The following is a 12,316-nucleotide window of genomic DNA, read 5'->3' on the forward strand; positions in this document are numbered from 1 at the left end:
CTCACGGCAGATGAGCGGTAGGGCCAGCTCTCCTGCACTCTAGGGACCTGAGCGTGTGTGACCTTGCCATCAGGATCAGCTTTGCTGCGCTGTCCAGACAAGGCACAGAGTCCCCTCTCCTGAGTGATGCCTGTGGTGAAGGGCAAAGAAACCTCTTCCATGCTCGTGATGCTGTGGGCAGGTTTCCTGTGTACTGGAGACAGCTCTCCCACACTCACACCCCTGGGGCAAGCTCACCCACACACATGCCACCATGACCAGCTCCACTTTGCTACCAGGAAGAGGTGCAAGTCCCAAAGCCAATGCTAAAGATGGATCCCACAGCCAATGAGAGACAGAACCCATTCTGCCTAGCCCAGGACATCCGTGTGGTCCCTGTCAGCTGCCCAGACCAGGGATACCTCCATGTTCTCTAGTGCTAATATGAGCCACAGACATCAACCATCAACACAGACCCCTTAGCAGCAGCTCAAGCTGGGAACTCACCGTCGCCACTGGTGGTGGAGCTGGCCAATCATAACAGACTACACCTCTCCACCCTCAAGTCTCCAGACCCATCCTTCTCTATAATGCTCAAGCTGTTCTACTTCTCTTTCTCTCTCATCTGACCACCTCATACTTAACCTTTCGGTAGCTTACATGGGTCCCTGGGTAACAGCGTCAGTCCAGGCCACCTGGAGCGGTGGCAAGCAGACATGGTTCTATGACTCGCCTATGCAGTACACGGGAGGGTTTGTGGATGGTATGGTGATCCACCCGACTCTGTCTGAGTCTGTCTGTCTGTCTCCCTTACTGCTGCGCAAGGTGGTAGTCAGGGCCCTGTGTGTCTATGGCTCACCTGTGCTAAGGGGTAGAAAGCAGGTCTGTGAGCATCTTCTCCTGCCAACGGCATGGAAGAAGTCTCTGTCTTCCTCCTTCCTCACGACGCTGCCTAGATTTTATTTTATTTTATTTTTTATGAGACCTGGGCATAAAACAGATTTAGCCACCAAGCCAGGCAACAGGAGAGGATAAACAAAGGACTATCAACTGTTCTGCCCATGACTGATATAAGACACAAGGTGTCTTTGCCCATTGCAGGGCAACTGGGGGAGGGGGCAGACAAGAGAGGAATAAGACACTAAAAGAGTTGTAATGTTCAAATGATTTTTCATTATCATCACCTGCTAAAGTAGACTTCAAATTGTCTTAATTTTATTTGTTTGTTTTTATTGAATATTTTGTGTATTTACATTTCAAATGTTATCCCCTTTCCCAGTTACCCCTCTGGAAATCCCTATCAGCTCACCCTTTCCTTGCTTCTATGAGGGTGCTCCCCACCCACCAACCCACTCCCACCTCACCATCCTAGCATTCCCTTACACTAGGGAACCAAACCTTCACAAGACCAAGAGCTTCCCCTCCCACTGATGCCAGATAATGCCATCCTTTGCTACATATGCAGCTGGAGCCCTGGGTGCCTCTATGTGTACTCTTTAGTGGTGGTTTAGCCCTTGGCTGTTCTTCCTACGGGATTGAAAACCCCTTCTGCTCCTTCAGTCCCTTCTCTAACTCCTTCATTGGGGTCCCCATGCTCTGTCCAATGGTTGGCTGTGAGTATCTGCCTCTATATTTGTCAGGCTCTGGCAGAGCCTCTCAGGAGACAGCTATAACAGGCTCTTTTCAGCAAACACTTCTTGACATCCTCAATAGTGTCTGGGTTTGGTGTGCATATATGGAATGGATCCCCAGGTGGGGCCTTTTCTTCAGTTTCTGGATGGCCTTTTCTTCAGTCTCTGCTCCACATTTTGTTCCCATAATTCCTTTACATGGAGAGCCATTATGTGTTGAAATTTTAAAGATGACTGTGTGGTCCCTTCCCCCTACCTGGGACCTAGCCCAACCTCAGAATATGGAATGTACAGATTCTTCCTAACTTTTGTTCCCCCTTTTAAGAAGAAATGAAGCATCCACATTTTGGTCTCCCTCCTACTTGAGCTTCATATGGTCTGTGAATTGTATCATGGGTGTCGTGAAATTTTGGGTTAATATTCACTTATCAGCGAGTACAATGTATGTTCTTTTGTGACTGGGATACCTGACTCAGGATGATATTTTCAAGTTACATCCATTTGCCTAAAAATTTCAGGAAGTCATTGCTTTGTAATAGCTGAGTAGTACTTCATTGTGTAAATGTAGCACGTTTTCTATATTCATTCTTTTGCTAAAGGACATCTGGGTTCTTTCAAGCTTCTTTTATAAATAAGGCTGTTATGAACATAGTGGAGCATGTGTTCATGTTATAAGTTTATTTTTTGAATGTTAGTGCCCTTGCATTTAGAGCATAGATGCTCAGAATTCAGAGTTCCTCTTGGTAGATTTTTCCTTTGATCAATAGGAAGTGTCCTTCTTTATCTTTTTTGAGTTTCGGTTGAAAATAAATTTTATTCGATATCACAATAGCTACTCCAGCTTGTTTCTTGGAACCATTCATTGGCTTTGAATATTTTTTTTAGCCTTTTACTCTGAGGAAGTATCTGTCTCTGTCACTGAGGTACATTTCCTGTATGCAGCAAAATGCTGGGTCCTGTTTATGTATCCAGTATGTTAGTCTATGTCTTTTTATTAGAAAATTGAGTCCATTGATATTCAGAGATATTAAGGAAAAGAGATTGTTTTTTCCTGTTATTTTTGTTGTTAGAAGTAGAATTATGTTTGTGTGCTTTTCTTCTTTTGGTTTTCTTGCATGATTATTTTCTTGCTTTTCCTAGGGAGAAGTTTCCCTCCTTGTGTTAAGGTTTTCCATCTGTTATTATTTGTAGTGCTGGATTTGTGGAAAGATTTTGTGTAAGTTTGGTTTTGTCATGGAATATACTGCTTTCTCCATCTATGGTAATTGAGAGTTTTGCTGGGTATAGTAGACTGAGTTGGCATTTGTGTTCTCTTAGGGTCTGTTGAAATCTGCCCAGAATCTTCTGGCTTTCATGGTCTTTATTGATAAGTCTGGTTTAATTCTGATAGATTTACTTGACCTTTTCTCCTTACTGCTTTTAATATTCTTTGTTTTGTGCATTTGGTGCTTTGACTATTATGTGTTGAGAAGAGTTTCTTTTCTGGTCCAATTTATTTGGAGTTCTGTAGGTTTCTTGTATGGCCATAGATATCAATTTCTTTAGGTTAGGAATGTTTTCTTCTATAACTTTGTTGAAGATATTTACTGGCCCTTTAAGTTGGGAATCTTTGCTCTCTTCTATATCTATTATTCATAGCTTTGATCTTCTCACTGTGTCCTGGATTTCCTTAATGTTTTGGCTTAGGAGATTTTTGCATTTTCTATTTTCTTTGACTGTTACATCAATGTTTTTATGGTATCTTCTTCACCTGGTTTTCTCTCTTCCATCTCTTGTGTTCTTTTGGTGATGCTTGCATCTATGACTCCTGATCTCTTTCCTAGATTTTCTATATCCAACATTTTCTCCCTTTGTGATTTCCTTATTGTTTCTATTTGCATTTTAGATCCTGCATGGTTTTGTTCAATTTCTTCACCTGTTTGATTTTTTTGTATTTCCCTTTTAAGGGCTTCTATCTGTTTACCTGTGTTCTCTCGTATTTCTTTAAGGGAGTTGTTTGTGTCCTTCTTAAAGTCCTCTATGATCATCATGAGATGTGATTTTAAATTCAAATCTTGCTTCTCTGGTGTGTTGGAATAATGAGGACTTGCTGTGGTGGGAGAACTGGGTTCTAATGATGCCAAATAACTTTGGTTTCTGTTTCTTAGTTTCTTGTGCTTGCGTCTCCCCATCTAGTTATGTCTGGTGATAGTTGGTCTTGCTGTCTCTGACTGGAGCTTGTCTCTCCTGTGGGTCTGTGAGTCTGTGATCTTAGGTGTGTCAGCATTCCTGGGAGACCAGTTATTTCTGAGTGGGATGTGGGTATGGAGTGCTGTGGGACAGCCTTATTTACAGTGTGCAAATGGAGACGGGTAGGATCCTTTCCCCCTCAAATTTTTAATATATTCTTCCTTCTCATGCTAATAAAACCATTGTATAAAACCATGAAATGTCTTTGAAAAAACATGACAAATCACCTGTTCTAAATGGAAATGGAATATTCACTATTTTTCCTATCTTTATGAATATGCTTTAAAAAATCCCATTGGTTCACCAATATTTAAGATATTTCAACAAAAGTATGAAAAAAGAAACAAAAAAACCTACCATAAGATTGAAAAAGCATCAATTAAGCAGAAGAAACATGTATCAGAATACATGTAATGAAGACAACTGCCAACAGGGGAGGTATGTTATGATCAGGGAATTCTTTGCTCTGTGACGATAGATGAATTTGAACCTACATAAAAGTAACCCTATTGGCCTCTCCATAATGCTAATCAATGAGGTATAAAATTTTATTAAATATATCTTGTTTCCCAAAGTAATGTGCACATATACTAGGAGTTGTTAATGTAAAAAAAAAAAACAAGCATGTTCTATTATTAAGAAAAAGATACTGGTGGGTTATGTCTAAAACCTCAAGTCTTTGCATAGTGGTATTTGTTTGGTTTCTTACACTGGATACCATGTCTTACATGTCCTTTATCTTTACTAAAGACTTAACCTGAATATACGATGTCATTGCTGCATCACTGAGATGAATGGAAAAACTGTATGGACATCTATCATATTTCCAAATGACCATCCCCCCCCCCATTCACTTTTTCTATTCTAAGTGCTAAGGATTCCCACAAAAAAAAAAAAAAAAAAAAAAAACTACATGCGTTATAAAGCAAAACTTACCTTTTAACACAGCTTTTCTGCCTACCCACAGCTCATTATTCACTCACACTTACATTCATTAACTAGAAAAGAATCTCATGGTATGGGGGCAAGTATTTGAGATGAAACACAAATAACAAGGTAAGTAGCAAGAAATCCACAGAAAGATGAGCCTTAAAAAGTGAACCATCACCCTCATAAGACTCAACACAGAAAGCAAGCGATAATACCTCCTAATGAAGTAAAATATTATTTGCATGATGATTGGAAATGTGCTTTACATATGATCCAGAAAGTAGAGAAAGCAGCCCTGCATCTTCTTCTTCTGTCTCCTTACATGTACACTAGTTTAGCAACAATTTTGCAGACCAATACCTTTTGTGACAAACTCAAAAATAAATTGAAAGATTGCTGTATCCCATATATAAAAATATACTCAGCAATGACTATATCTGTGTGTGTGTGTTTGTGTGTGTGTGTGTTTGTGTGTGTGTGTGTGTGTTTGTGTGTGTGTGTAGATAGTCATGTGTGTTCATGAGTGGGTTTATGTGTATATTTACATGTAAAACATAGTGGCTAACTTCGCAAAAATATGGGTAAAGAATCAAAAAGCACAGAAGACCCCTCATAAGGACTCTAAATACTGCATACCAGTGCACACTATCAACACAGTATCAAAGATAAGAACATATCAAATTAAAGATAGTGTCAAAAAGTGTCAAAATGCAAACACTGACTTTTGTTCCAGAAATCTTGGGATAGTATGCTCAAAAATTCATGAAAAATTATTACCCGTAAAGGATACTACCAGTAGAAAAGTATTCCTTCAGAAGTAAAGAAACAATGGATTTGTAGATTTAAAAAAAAAAAGATGAGAAAATTCATTACTGTTATAATTCTCCCTGAATAAAAGACCAAGAAGACATTTTGTAGGAAGGATGTCTTCTGTGATACGTAAATACATCACCTGTCAATTAAAAGGAGAAACCTAGGCCTATAAGGAAAAGGTAGAATACAAGGTGAGATATCCAGTAGACCAAGAGGATTCTGGGATATATTGAGGTACAGGAAAGGGTCTCCAGGAAGATGTGAGGACAGATGCATAGTACCTGAGCAGAGGTAACTAGCTACGTGTCAGAATGTAGATTAGTTTAAAGGGGTCTTTATACGTTATTATACTCAGGGAACAAGACTAGCTATATTGCCTGGGTATCTATAAATATATTTTGAGTCTGAGTCACTATTCTAGGATCTTTGAGGCTAAAGACAAAACACATACTTTGACAAGTATAAAACTTTAGACTCCAGAAAAGCAAATAACCTTATTTTAAAAAATGGGGAATAGAGCTAAACACAGAATTCTCAACTAATGAAGCTTGAATGGTCGAGAAGCACTTACAGAAATGTTCAGCATCTTTAGCCATCAGGGAAATGAAAATGAAAATGAAAATGACACTGAGTTTCCACCTCACACTAGTCAGAATGGCTAAGGTCAAAAACTCAGGTGGCAGGAGCTGCTAGGAAAGATGTGGAGAAAGAGGAACACCCCTCCATTGTAGGTGGAACTGCGAACTGGTATAACCACTATGGAAATCAACCTGGCAGTTCCTTAGAAAATCGGACCTACTAATATCTGAAGACCCAGATATTAGCTATACCACTTCTGGGCATATACTTAAAAGATGTTTTAACATGTAATAAGAACACATGTTCCACTATGCTCATAGCAGCCATATTTATAATAGTCAGAAGCTGGAAACAACCCAAATGTCTCTCAACAGAAGAATAGATACAGAAAATGTGATACATTTACACAATGGAGTACTACTCAGCTATTAAAAACAATGATTTCATGATATCCACAGACCAATGGATGGAACTAGAAAATATCATCCTGAATGAGGTTACCCAGTCAAATAAGAACACACATTGTTTGTACTCACTGATAAGTGGATAGTAGGCAAAGAACTTAGAATAACCATGATACAACTCAGAGACCACATGAAGCTCAAGAGGAAGAAAGACCAAAAAGTGAATGCTTCAGTCTTACTTAGAAGAGGGAATAAAAAAAATCAAAGAAAGTAGAGGCTGGAAGGGACTTGGGAGGAAGAGAGAATGGGGAGGAGAAAAAGAGTGGCAGAATCAGGTATGGGAGGAAATGGAAGAGATGTACAGAGACATTTTTACCAAGGAAGCATACATTAACCTTTTATTTTTAAATCTTTTGAATTGTGCCTTGGAATCAGCACAATATTGTTTTTCCAGAAATGAATACACACACATACATACCAATTCTAAGTTGTAAATGTCTGTCACTTTTACTGTTAATGTAAGAAATAATTTAAAAAGTAAAGAAAAGGGTATCAACATAGCAAGGGCATCAAATGTGAAACTTTTTCTCTTACTTCAGAAGCAAAACCAAGGGATCAGCTCGCCACTTCTGTCCCACATTCAAGTGCAAGTCCTGAATAATTTCTGCAAGAAAAACAATTGGCCAAATTACAGAGGGATCAGTTAGACCATGCCTTTTGTAGATTAGCTCCTCACTGAACAATTATAAGTTTTTAAGAATCACTATACCACAGGATTTAGTATCAGCATTCAAAAGCTAATTGGGTTTCCATGCATTATCAATAAAATAGCTATAAAAAATAGAAAAACAATATGATTTGCAAAACCAAAATTACTAATAAATTATAGTATAAAAGATGGCTGTGAGTCAGTATCGTTTATTTGAAGTGCATGAAATGAAAAGGTTGAGGTTTTGGAATATTTATGAACTTTAGAGTATATGTTGATAACAATATTTTAGGATTCAGTTTCAATTACAAATAAGAAATCCCTTTATTAGTCACATTTGCTTGATTTACATAGTCTAAAATAATTATTCAATACTTGTAGACTACCTATATCCAAATATTCTCTGTGTGTGTGAGTTTAAATATATATATTTAGATAAGGAATGCCACACAACCTAAAAATTTTTTAAAACATTGATAAAATAATAACCATAATTAAAGGAAAAAAGGCCATGAATTTGAATAAGACCAAGGTAGAAGACTATATGAGAGGGTTTGAAGTAAAGAAGGAGAAGAGAGAGATAATAAAATTATATTATAAATTCAGAAAATAAGAAAAAACAATGGAAAATAGCATGTTAATGAATCTAAAAATTTTGATTTTGTCAAAATATTCATTACTGCTAAGCAACATTCAGAATCCTTCAAATTCCTATCAGAATCCCTCTTATATTTTGTACAAAGAGAAGAAAAAGAGACAGTCTCTGTCAAATGTGGTTTGAATGCTTATGCCCACCAGATTTCACATTACTAGTCATTGGTGTAAAGGATTCTTGGAAGGAGGTCTACAGGAAAAATGATAAGATGATAATGTAGACATTTATGAATGAGATTAGTTAGTGCCATAAAACAAAGGTGCAGTTCATTTATTATTCTCATCATATTTAGACAAACAGGAAGATACACTTCTAAACAAATACACCACGTCCTCACCAGACACTTCTTAGCCTCTGCAACTTTGAAAAATAAAAGAATCTCCATTTTTAAGCTACTCACTTGGAAGAATTTTGCTATAGCAGACTGATTCACCTGAGAAAACAGAACTGCAAGAGACAACGAACGATCACCTTAATCTTGAGAATACCATCAACAAATGTTGCAGGGATCAAACCTGATACAAAAATGCTTCTGAGCTAAGAGTAATGGTACAGGCCTGAGCTCTCAGGGCTCAAGAGCTGTCTCAGCAGCCGCAAGGACAAGGCCAGCCAGTTCATACACACAAAACAAAGGGAGCAAAACCGCACCAAAATAAGTTCACATGTTTATGGTCAATTGATCTTTGAAAAGCCTGTCAAAAGCAAATAGTGGATAGATAATATTCTCTAACAAAAAGGCCATCTACCAGCAGAAGGACAAAATCAATTCAAAATGGATCAAAGTCTTTAATGTAAGACCTAAAACTATAAACTTTTGAGAAAAAATAGAAAAGTCTCCCAGGCATTGTCTTTGGTAACTGTGTAACAGATATAATTCCAAAACCACTGGAAACAATAGCCCCAAAAAAGGAAAATAACCTCTTGATAGGCTTTAAAACTTCTGCATATGAAAGAAACAGTCTACAGGTTGTAAGAGCAAATGACAATGAGAGGAAATATTTTTACACCATATATGTAATTATTTATAATATTATATAATAATAATAATGATAAGCTACTTTCAAAATATATGAGGAGAAGGTGGAGAGATGAGTTGTCTGGTAAAGTAGTAGTTGTTCAAACATGAATTCCTAAGTTTGAATGACCAGCAACCATGTACACACAGCACTCAACACAGATTATGGCATGTATTCATAAATCCACCATGGGGATGAGCGTAGTGTGGAGTCTGACAGAGGGGCCCCTGAAACTTGCTTGTTAGATTCTCGAACAAATCAGTGAGTTCCAGGTTCAGTGAAAACCTCTTTCCAGTGGTTTTGGAACTATATCTGAAAGTCACCAAGGACAATGCCTGGAAGGCTTTGGTTTTACATTTTCTTCTTGAAAGTATATTGTTTCTGGTCTAACATGAAAGACTTTGCACCAATTTTGTTCTTAGGCTGGTGAGTTCCCCATCTGTTAGAGATTATTATCTATCTGCTACTTCCTTATGTTTTCTCAAAAGCACAAAGTGGAAAGCAATTGAAAGACTCCTGATATTGGCCTCTACCCTCTATGGTAGGAACAACTAAAGATGCCCAGGACAACAGACAGCAGCCTTGGCAACCCTGGTGGTCCTCAGAAGCAGCGGAGCTGACATTGATCAGCACAGTAAACCTCCATAAAGCATCCAGAAGAGGGAAAAATACAGTTATGTGCACATACAAGGATATATATTAAATAATCAGATATATGCTTGATTGATCCAGTAGTTTATTTGTGCAATTACCAGTACTTCCAGAAAGACATAAGGAGAAAGAGTCATAAGGAAATTAAAGAAATAAAAACTATTATATAATAAGAAGAAATGAGAATTGTGAAGAAACAGATTCTGAGTTTCAACTAGAATCTGTTTTTAAAGTTATCAAAATGTTCTGCTGTAAACTTTTAGACCACCAAGATTAAATAGACATTTTCAGAACTCAACAACCATTCTTAAAACTGAAAAGGTCACTTTCAAAGAATTAGCCTCTCATATGAATTTTAACCAGCAATTTCAAAAAATTAGACAACAGTTAGAATAATTCCTTCGAAGTTCTGTGGTAAGATGATGATTAGTTTGGATTTCAGCCAAGTATCTTAACTATTATAAACTCACAATACAAACACTTCCATGTGAAGAATGATCAGGAACATATAAGTTCATATCGGGAAGGTTACATAAGAGTGCACAACGGTAATATTAGATTGTACATCAGAAAACTGCAAATCAGTTACTGTAAATCCAGAGTGGGATATAAAATGAACAGTGCAGCAAAAATGCATTGTTCAATCCAAAAAAAGTAAATGAGAAAAGAGCAACATTTTAGGATAAATTCGACAACTGAGAAACTGAGTGAAAGGTGATGACAATAAAAGAAGAACTAAATGGAAGCAACTAGACATTGTGAGCACTCAATGCTTTGCAAAAGTCTGGGTTCAAATGGTCAGCAATTACTTCCAAATAGCATACAACTTTCATTAGCTTACAAAAATTAGATTGCACTCCAAGCCAAAAGAGAAAAAGTCAGAGAATGTTTATGCTTATAAAGATACAGGTTTACTCTCTCTCAAAGTAAAAAGCTGGAAACAAAATCTTATGAGAAACTGTCTTGGGAACATGATGCAAGCTACAATGTGGCCAGCAGCTGTCAGAAGCCACCTTGGAACTTATTAAAACTTGATGTTAACTGTGGGCATTCATTCTGCAACTGGAGAGTACCAGTATGCTACTGAATTCATTTACTATTCGTGGAGCAAGTGTTTTCTATCAGTTTCATCTTTTAGAGTTAATCCACAGAGAGCACCTTGTTTTAAAAATATGCAGAATCTGAATTCCAGCTGCTTCTGATAATGTAAAAATAAGCTGAGGAATAGAAATGGAGAAAGAAGTGGTCACAAAGTCTGGAGTCTTAGCAGTCTTACTGCAAATAAGTCTAGATTCAAAAAATACTGATTTCAGTAGAAAATAAATTCCATATTAATATGTTCTATATTTGGTCTTGATGATTCCATGGATAGAACTCAAGGCATTGTGCCTGATAGGAAAACACGCTACCACTGCATTACCTACATAGCCCTCAGTTGTTCTTTCTATCCTATAATTAGAAATTTTGCCATTGAGGCATCTGCAAAAGGATAATACAGATATGTTGGTTGTGAAGTCATTCAGTATCGAATAGCATAACTTTATTAAGTCCTCTCCAGTCACAACAGGATGGAACCAAACCAATCTCCAGAGTTCAAAAATATCAAGAAGCATCAGTAAAAAAAAAAAAAAAACCACCAAAACCTCCACAATGAACAATTATAAAACCACAACTAGTCACAATGAAGATATCGGGGATTGTAGAAAACCAGCCCCAACAGATACATCTATAATACAACCTCCTCACCTAAGGCCCAGGGAAATAATAGAAGAGGCAAAAAATTGTAAGAGCCAGAGGACCATGGAAGATGCTGTGAGGCTGTGTCCAAGAAAGGCTGCCTAAATGTGATGTGAACAATGACAATAGACATGTAAACAAAGAAGAAAAATATCTTATATGGTCCCTCCAACTTTAGACAAAGCAACTTCAGACAGCGGTTTACTGCTGAGAGGAAGGACATCAGTCTCTCACAGGGGTGAGTCCCCCACGCCCCTGACTATCCAATACAAAGTGGTCAGTCTTGAAATCAAATACACAGCAAAAAAACAAAGTCAGCATATTCTCTCTCTCTGTGTGTGTGTGTGTGTGTATGAGAGAGAGAAAGAGACAGAGAGACAGAGAGACAGAGAGACAGAGAGAGACAGAGAGACAGAGACAGAGACACAGAGAGAGAATAATAGTCAAAGAAATAGATGCTGTCAACTTAAGAGAGAGATGGGAGGAGTGAGAAAGAGAAAGGGAAAGGGGAAAGTGATGTATTTTAGTTTAAAAATATTTTTTAAATATTAAAGATCTTTGCTTTAGGAAAAGATCTATTAGAAGAATGAACAACAACAAAAAAAGGGTCTCATTCTGTGATGCATTGGCGTAAGGCACGGGTGTCTGCGCCCAGCCTAATTCTTAAAACGATTTTATGATTCTTAAATACTTCTTTCTCATAATAAGAATTAAGTGTGACATACATGCTTGAAATCACTTACTGAAGCCCCAAATGAAACAGGATTGCTAGCTATTCTGAGCAGAAATCCCAGAAAGTCACAGGCCCATAGAAACAAAGAGCAGGGAAGCAGATGGTTTAAAGTCCATAACCTGTTCCCTGTGAAATCAGAATCAGAGCATCTGGTCCCAGTGATGAGAAGAGAACCTTTTAGAAAGCGCTCGTGTACCAATTATGGGAAAGACACTGCACCACACTTCAAAGCCACAAGCAGTTAATCGCT

Source organism: Micromys minutus, assembly GCF_963924665.1.
Source record: "Micromys minutus genome assembly, chromosome: 23".
NCBI classification, from domain to species: Eukaryota; Metazoa; Chordata; class Mammalia; order Rodentia; family Muridae; genus Micromys; species Micromys minutus.